The sequence below is a fragment of the Cucurbita maxima genome, unplaced genomic scaffold, assembly GCF_002738345.1.
Source record: "Cucurbita maxima cultivar Rimu unplaced genomic scaffold, Cmax_1.0 Cma_Scf00137, whole genome shotgun sequence".
NCBI lineage: Eukaryota > Viridiplantae > Streptophyta > Magnoliopsida > Cucurbitales > Cucurbitaceae > Cucurbita > Cucurbita maxima.
In genome coordinates this window covers 148089-156724 of record NW_019272153.1, presented here as the reverse complement: position 1 = coordinate 156724, position 8636 = coordinate 148089, and the positions used below count along the sequence as shown (strand labels likewise).

The 8636-nt window shown below is 42.3% G+C and overlaps 1 non-coding gene across 1 annotated transcript; it reads right to left on the bottom strand.

Moving 5' to 3' along the window:
- Positions 1–8337: 8337 nt before the first annotated feature.
- On the bottom strand, positions 8338–8411 carry TRNAN-GUU. The gene has a single exon. It is a non-coding gene; the product is annotated as a tRNA-Asn (tRNA).
- Positions 8412–8636: the final 225 nt, after the last annotated feature.

The window sequence follows — 8636 nt, the reverse complement described above, 5'->3', positions numbered from 1 at the left end:
CAAAACAAAATGAGGTTAAATATATCGTATATATTTAGCGTGTATTCCCTAATTTGAATTCGAACACTTCGAACTCACTCGTCACACTGTTCTAAGGTTTAGTTCGATATGAGCTCGCAGAGGGACCTAATAGACCTACAGATCATGGGCTCCAACGATCTGAGATTGACTAGTTAATCTCATTAACCTTATTAACCAGCATTTATTCACTAAGACACTCTATTGCAGCCTAATTGTTGCACTCCCCTCACTATAGATATATTTCTGTCCATTTGATATAACCATGATTAGTCAGTCGATTCTTCACAGATTGTTCGTAACTAGAGCTAGGTCAATTTACCGTTTACTCCTAAAGTTACTTTTTATTTCTTAAGTCCCACTAATCCTCTAATGAACAATTGGTTTGTGGTTCAACCACCAAACCGAATCCCTTTCGGGCCAATGAGAGGGTGGGTCCCCTTGTTCAAGACTTGGAGTCAGTACTTAAGGGAAGAACCTCTTTACTATTCCTAAAAGCTGGTAGGAGTGAATTCCATCATACACCCTATGTCTCTAGCTATTCACCCAGTCTTAGTCCTAAAATGAGAGGCTTATTGAGTCGGCTAACTCAGGCCACTCTCACCCATGCGAATCTAAGAATAATTTCGAATAAATAGGAGTTCATAGTTAGCTCAGGATTAAGATTGAGTTACCTATGTCATCGAACGAAAAAATTAGTGTCAAAAGTAAACGACATTATAAAATGAGAGTGGTTTTCTTCATGGTCCGATCTTATGCAATACTCATTGCATAGGACGCCCCCACTCACATGTCTTCACATGTAAAATTTAGTGATCACATTATTTATATCATATACAAAAGTGGGCCGCATCCATAGTGTCCCCAGAATAAGGTACTCAGTCTTAGGTTCAATTTAGGTTTAACACTCAGAGAGCAATATAGGTACTGTCAATATACATCAAACACCTTAAAAGGGATACCTAAAAAAAAACTCGGCTCAAAGTTGCATTTACATTTTATTTCAACGATCGGAAGCTACCCCTGAAAATTATTCAAACATTATAACTCAATTCAAGGGTTTTCATCCAACATAAAAGGTTTGACGATAATATTACCTATGAAGTCTCATCGAGAATGCTCGATTAAGACTAAGTAACAATGATAGAAAACTCAAAGATACCCCAAAAATGAACTAGAAAATTATAATTCACTTGAAGGGTTTTGATTTAATAGAAAAGGAAAATTACTATAACATTATAACTCAATTCAAGGGTTTTGATTCAATAGAAAATGATAGATAATATTACCTATGAAATCTCATCGAGAATGCTTGATGATTAGAAATCACGAACCTCCATAATAGTATGATATTGTCCACGTTCAAAAATAAGTTTTAGCTGTTTTACTTATGGTTCCCTAAAAGGAATCACACCAATGGAAATAGTAATTCTTATGTATAACATTAAGCAGTTAGGATGGCCTATTGGCTTGTTGGTTTCATTCCCTTTTTCACACCCTATTGGCTTGTCGAGTGAGCATGATCGTAGTGCCTGAAACGATTCTCACATCAGGTTTGTAGTGAGATTTATTTCATCTATCAGTGCTATTGGAGGTCCATAGCCTAAGGTAGCACAACTTAAGGTGCGTCCGTTCTAGTCACTAAACCTTCACGAGGAGGGATATCATCACCTCCACCTCTTCCTCTAACTCTAATACAGGGTCGTCTCCATCCTCGTTCTCCTCTCCCGTGCCCTTTACGTGGCATGATTCTAAAACCAATATATAATTTTTCTTAAGTCTATATCTCTCTAACATAAATTGCATCATATCACATATATTCACAACATATAATTTAGCAAACATGATATATTCATAAAAATACAACTAGGTGGAACATAATGCTACCATAAATCATATAGTTAGAGCTCAACATATTTGATACTAAATTACATTCAATATTAGTAAACAAAAAAAGTACATGCAATTAAAGGCATTTCTTTTTCTTATCTTATACAAGACATACGTGACGGTGACAGGACATCGATGGTAAAACCTTGGAACGTGCCAAGCCTAACTCGTAGGTAAGTCTACTGAATCTATAACCTAAAGCTCTGATACCAACGGTAACGACCCTAGATTTCTATTAGCCTAAAGTTGCCACCGTCATCATATCCTATGCTCTTATACGAAATTAAGCATTTAAACTTCATCTTAAAATAGTGTCATGGACTTACTCATTTGAAAGCATCTTTCTAAAACAATTAAAACATCAAAGTAAAAATGCCCTATACTAACCTATGCCTAAGAAAATAAAATACTACTATTCTATGCACATGTCATTATCTCTATTTTTGATGTCGTCGTTAGCTATATAGGGGCGTCTTGCCCTTACCTAAAATAGAAGTAGCACAAGGCTTGAGTATTTTAAGAAATACGCTCCAGTATTGAGGCTAGGGAATGCAAACACATGCAACTAATGATCTTAGGAACCTATTGTTAAAAATATCATAGGGGTGGCCTCTAGTTTGGAAAAATTGGACGTGTAGTACATCCCTACACATGACTCACACATGCGAGTGTGAATTTTGTCTCTCGAAGTTACTCCAAGTGTTGTCAGTTGTTGTTTCCTATTAAAACGTCCATCTCGCTTCGTTAGTAATTTACATTTCTAATTTAATTTAACTTGAACTTCAGAAATAAGTAGTTATACTGACCTTAAATATTTCTATTAAAGTAAAAATAAGCTTCGGAAGGGCAAAAAACATAAAGGTCGGTGTCAAAATGTCAAACCGAGCATAATACGCCATTTTTTAGCCTAGGACTCCGAGATCCCGAGCCGAAGGAGCCGGTGTATGCAACAGTGACCCTATCGCTGAGGGACAATGACATATGAGCAGGTTGCAAAGTGGTTCGAGGCGCAGGTCTTGAATGTTCATGTGGGCTCACAGGTCTGTGTAGTGGATCCGTGGGTTGGGCCGTGTTCTGTGTATTTGGGCTTGAATGTGGGTTTTGGGCAAAGCACATAGGAACTAGACTACTAGACTGATTCTTGGTGGGTATCTAGTTACTAGACCAAACTGGGTATGGGGTTGCTTGACTGGAATGAGGTTGCGGGTATTCGAGTTCGTCTTCTCCACTCGTTTCCATGCATTTTCCTTTCTTCATTCCTCCGTATCAAAACTCGTTGTCTACATCTTGTTTCTTCTCCTTCTTTCTCATGATGTTAACCGTCTTTGTACGTTTGATCCTACCCCTCTATCTCACTAGTGTTGTGTACGTTTGATCCCATGGTCGTCATCTCGACATCGTCATTTGTGCAGAGGTGCCTTGCCTTTACCTAAAAAATAAGAGCAGTGCATGTCTTGAGTATTTTAAGAAATACTCATTAAGTAACTCCACTACTTCTCTACTCAAGCAAACACATGAAATCATGTGTTATCATAAAATATCATTTCAAAATGGCCTTGGTCTCATATTCATGTCCGGGTAGAATTTGATGTGCATACTTCTTCTCTACTCATGACTTAACATACACACACATTTGCTCCCTTGCGAGCTCGCATACCTACCCATTGACCTGGGCTAATGTATTTAACTAGAAAATCGATTATGCTCCTGCGGAAGTATCTACTCGTTATGGAATCTTAGGTGTCAAAGTGTGGATTTCATATAAAAAACAAAAAAAGGAACGTGTTATATCCGAAACGTACGAAATATAGTAAATCTCGTAAAGGCAGATGTAGTAGGGGTTGCAAACCGGACGGTACACAACTTGGTTTTGGAAGATATGGCACTCAAAGTTGTAGAGCTGGTCGTCTTTCATATCGAGCCATTGAAGCAGCGCGTAGGGCTATAATCAGACAATTCCATCGTGCTATGAGCGGACAATTCCGAAGAAATGGTAAAATATGGGTCAGAGTTCTCGCGGATCTCCCTATTACCGGGAAACCTACAGAAGTCAGAATGGGAAGAGGAAAAGGAAATCCTACGGGTTGGATTGCTCATGTGTCCACGGGACAAATCCCATTTGAAATAGATGGTGTGAGTTTGTCAAATGCTCGACAAGCCGCTACATTAGCGGCGCATAAACCATGTTCGTCAACCAAGTTTGTTCAGTGGTCGTAATGTAATTTATTGGTTAGTGGAGATAAACCGGGCTGGGATTCAAAAGAATTGGGCGAAGTGTTTGTTCCCGAATGACAGAAGTGGAAAGACACTAAGGGAGAGGGAGATACTCCTTGATTTTTGTAATCGCCGAAATTGTACGACGAACCTTTTTGTTCCAGGCGTACGACCCAGATACGGTCTGATTTTTATCAGTAGGCTCGGTTTCGAATTCAAAAGTGATAGTAGTCTTAATAAATAAGAAAGATCAGAGCTAAGATTCCGGAAAGAAAGCTTTATGGGAAAAAGGAAGAAGAAAAGTATGTATTTATCTGGGGGGTGGGGGTGAAAGGAATTTGAATCATTTTGTTAGGTCTCAATGAGGGGAGACCGGGTCAGGCGACGGATGCAAGCTAGACTTTGAAGCACAAAATCCAAGATTGAATAAAATCAAAGAAGGAAAAATCAACGTGGCGGATGAAGAGGAAGCCTTTATTTACCCCAACGAGAAAATAGGAGTTTTTCTTGCTCCCTAGTCACGCTCCTGTCTCAACATGCTGGGCCGAGGAAGTGTCCGATTTCCAACATCCCATAACATCACTACAATTAATGCTATTAAGACTTTCTGGCTTTGTGAGGAAGATCCCTCCCACTGGATCATCATGACTCCTACGTTCCGACTTCCAAAGGCGATCCTAAGGGAATAAGAATGAAAGGGATAAGGCTGCAAGAAGAACCTAGAGAGGAAGCTCCACCGAAAGAAGAAGAGGAAATCAGACTCGAGTTTCTGGAAATCTTTCAAGAGGGAGTTCCATAGCGAAAACGAAGAGAGGCAAATTCAGAAAAAGAGAAAAAAAAGAAGAAGATTGAATGGATTATCCCGAACCTGCCTACGCCGCCGGAACAATTTATGATGGCCGCGTCTAGGTGGATTGTGGTGCTACCATTCCTTTAGGATACCTTTCGGCTTCAGTCAAAACTCTTCCCCCTGAGTTTTTATAGATATTCAGGTTTGTACGGTAACTCCACTTTGAGTATGGAATGAACTTTGTTGGTTGAGTGGAGTGGAGGTAGACAAATCTATAAAGGAAGGACAATCGATCGCACTTGGCGCGGAACCACTTAACGGGGGTTCTTTACTCCCTCAAGACTTGCTTCTGATTTTGTCTTTCATCCTTCATCCATCCCTTTTTATATCAATAGGGAGCTACGAGCAAGGCAGCTCTGCTCCAGAAAGACAAGAAACCAGCGGGTCCTTTTCCGCTTGATCGCTAACTCATGAGCCCGCCTTTTGCGGCCCCTCCCCCTCATGCAGCATATGAGCGGATCTTCACTAAAAGCCGGCTCTATTGGCGGATGGATAAGGCCCCTCACTCTGACATGAGAACAAAGAAAGCCGCACGAGATCCTTGTAGCTTTGCCTGCCGCCCTTCGGTGGTATAGTAGTCTCGATAGCAAAGACGCCTTCGGCCCTTCGCTTAGTAAGCCCTCGAGCCTCTACAGAATTCCGCTCGCCCCAGTCCTTAGTAGCGTTGACAAAGGAGAACAGCCCCCCCTGTTGTTGATAGATAGAGAGCTTACCGCCCCGCCCTTTATAGTTGCGACTGTTGTCATGGAAAAAGAGTTTGTTTTCTGTCAAAGAAGCATGCTTAAACAGCCTATAGCGTAAAGGCATTCGATCCGCGTCTAAACTAAATTAAGGGTAAGGCCCCGTACTCTCTCTTCTGTAGATACGCTATCCCTTCTGGCTATGGTATGGGGGAAGGGAAGTGAGATCTACATATTTCTTTGATATTTGATGAGCGGCCGTACTATGATCACTCGGGCGACATGGCCCCACACGCTACACACAAGAATGAATTGTTATGCGGTCGGTAAACTCTTTTTGCAGGCAGCCTATCAAATCATCTCACGTATTTGTTCATATCTCGTTCCGTGTCATGTACATGTCTTCGGTCTTTCATTTTGATGTTCCTGCTCGTGCCCGGAGAGAGAATGGGCAACGACTCCCCCTCTCCCTGTTCTACCGTCCAAAACATGCCGGCCGTTCGAAGTTCTGTGGTTGGTTCGGATAGGAGCAGACCCAATCGACTGGATCTGTGGAATCCAATCGAATCTGATCGTAGCTTCGAGTTCAGGTGCCGTACCGCGGCCGGAAAGGAAGGGGTCACCTCCTGCCAAGAGGCCAAGGTTGCTTGCTAACTCTTAGCCACTTGTTTGTTAGAAGGCAGTGCAGCTTGATTGTCGGGCGGAATCAACAGGAAGGCAAAAGGTAGATTATTCGATTTTATTTCCTCGGATTGGCTTGTTGTGATAGGGGATTGGAATTCGTCTTTTCTTTGTTTGTATCACCGAGACACCCGAAGGGCCGGCCATATGTACCTCGCCTCGGGAGACCGGGCCCATTCAAATCAAAAGAGAATGAGCACCTACGACTAAGGGGAATGGAATGTCGACCACAGGGTGAGATGATCTTCTAATACGAGGACGAGTTACTGGTCAAGTCATGAAACTTTTGCATTTTGATCAACATGGCTGTACTGTAAGTGGACTGGATTTATGTGTTTAAGCTGACTACGACCAAAGTAGTGGCTACTTCAACCAAAAAAAGGGCGACCCCTTTTCAAACCGAAATAAGTACCTCACCTCACTTAACGAAGAAGTAGTTGGAGCTGGGCGGAGAACTATGAGAGTTTGCTTTTCTTTCATTTTCTAAGAGCGGTCCCTTATTTGATCTGCTGCTGGTCTTCGAACTAGTCATTAATGGTCGGCTTCATTGGTATCTTTTCGGTATGCGTTCCAAACCCTTTCATTTTTAGCGTCTCATCTTCTCTAGAGAAGCGAAACTCGAACATCTCGAGCAGATGGTCCAACTAAATAACTTTTTCTTTTTCATTACTTCCATGGTCGTGCCTCGTGGCACGGCAGCACCCGTACTATTGAAATGGTTTGTCAGTAGAGATGTTCCCACAGGTGCCCCTTCTTCCAAAGGTACTATAATTCCTATTCCTATCTCTTTATTCCCTCTTTTGGTCTATCTACATTCCAGGAAATTCATACGCTCTATGGACGGAGGAAAAAGTGGAGTCTTGGTCAGAGCAAGCCGCCCTATTCTATTACCAGACATAATTGGGAGAAGCTCATCCGAAACTCGAGCTAGAAACGCCTCATTTCGTTTCGTTCCCGTTCTTCATTTCCTTCTTCTTTCATCCAAGGGAGACTTCTCATATTTTTCATCTTTCTGCGGTGTGCTCTGTTTACTATTCTTTCGTACTCTCTTCTCTTTACCACGCCATAGTTCAGCGAAGCGTGAGCGGGCGCGGAGAAGTAAAGGCCAAACACTCAGGCCTAACGGGAATGAGCAAGGACGCAATGAGAAGATGAGGTGCTTCGGGCACCCCCATTTAGTAGAAAGAAGGTTCGAAGGTTTTGGGCCTGTAGCTTTCGTCCGTCCTTCATCGGGTGGTGCTTGTGTGTGGGGTGTGCTACCAGAAATCGGGCTTGAAGCTCTCGCCTTACCAACGAGCCGACAGCTGATGGCAGTTGGTCACGACTACTACCAAAAAGCTCCAATGAAGATGAATATTTCACATGGAGGAGTGTGCATCTTTATCTTGGGTGTTCTTCTGTCGTGCGACCTGGTGGCTTATGTGCGACCTGTGGCCCACGCCTCCTATTTGTTTGTTCAGGGCGGGCGGCGTGAACTCTGATTCGATCCGGGTATTCAATCCCGCCGCTGAGATGCTCAGTTGACTCTTTAACCTTGATAGGAAGATGGCTTATTCAATAATTCGTGCATAAGGGGAAGGAACTTTGGATGAACTAATGCGAATGGGTGTAAGCCTTTCTTCATTCCTCCGTATCAAAACTCGTTGTCTACATCTTGTTTCTTCTCCTTCTTTCTCATGATGTTAACCGTCTTTGTACGTTTGATCCTACCCCTCTATCTCACTAGTGTTGTGTACGTTTGATCCCATGGTCGTCATCTCGACATCGTCATTTGTGCAGAGGTGCCTTGCCTTTACCTAAAAAATAAGAGCAGTGCATGTCTTGAGTATTTTAAGAAATACTCATTAAGTAACTCCACTACTTCTCTACTCAAGCAAACATACACACACATTTGCTCCCTTGCGAGCTCGCATACCTACCCATTGACCTGGGCTTCAACTAGCATACTACTTTCATATCATGTAACATCCTAACAAGTCATAGCATACTACTTGTGGTTAACATCGCTAGAAGGAGGGTTTGAACCTTCGACCTTGTGGTTAACAGCCACACGCTCTAACCAACTGAGCTATTCCAGCTAGTTGTTTATAATAGCTCAAGCCCACCACATCCTTATAAGGAATGTTTCATCCCCTCTCCAACCAATGTTGGATCTCATAATACACTCTCCTTGGGGGCCCAACGTCCTTGCTGGCACAACGCTTGGTGACTTGCTTTGATAGCTTTCGCAATAGCCCAAACCCACCGCTAACAAATATTGTCCGATTTTGCCCATTACGTATCATCATCAGCCTCACAATTCT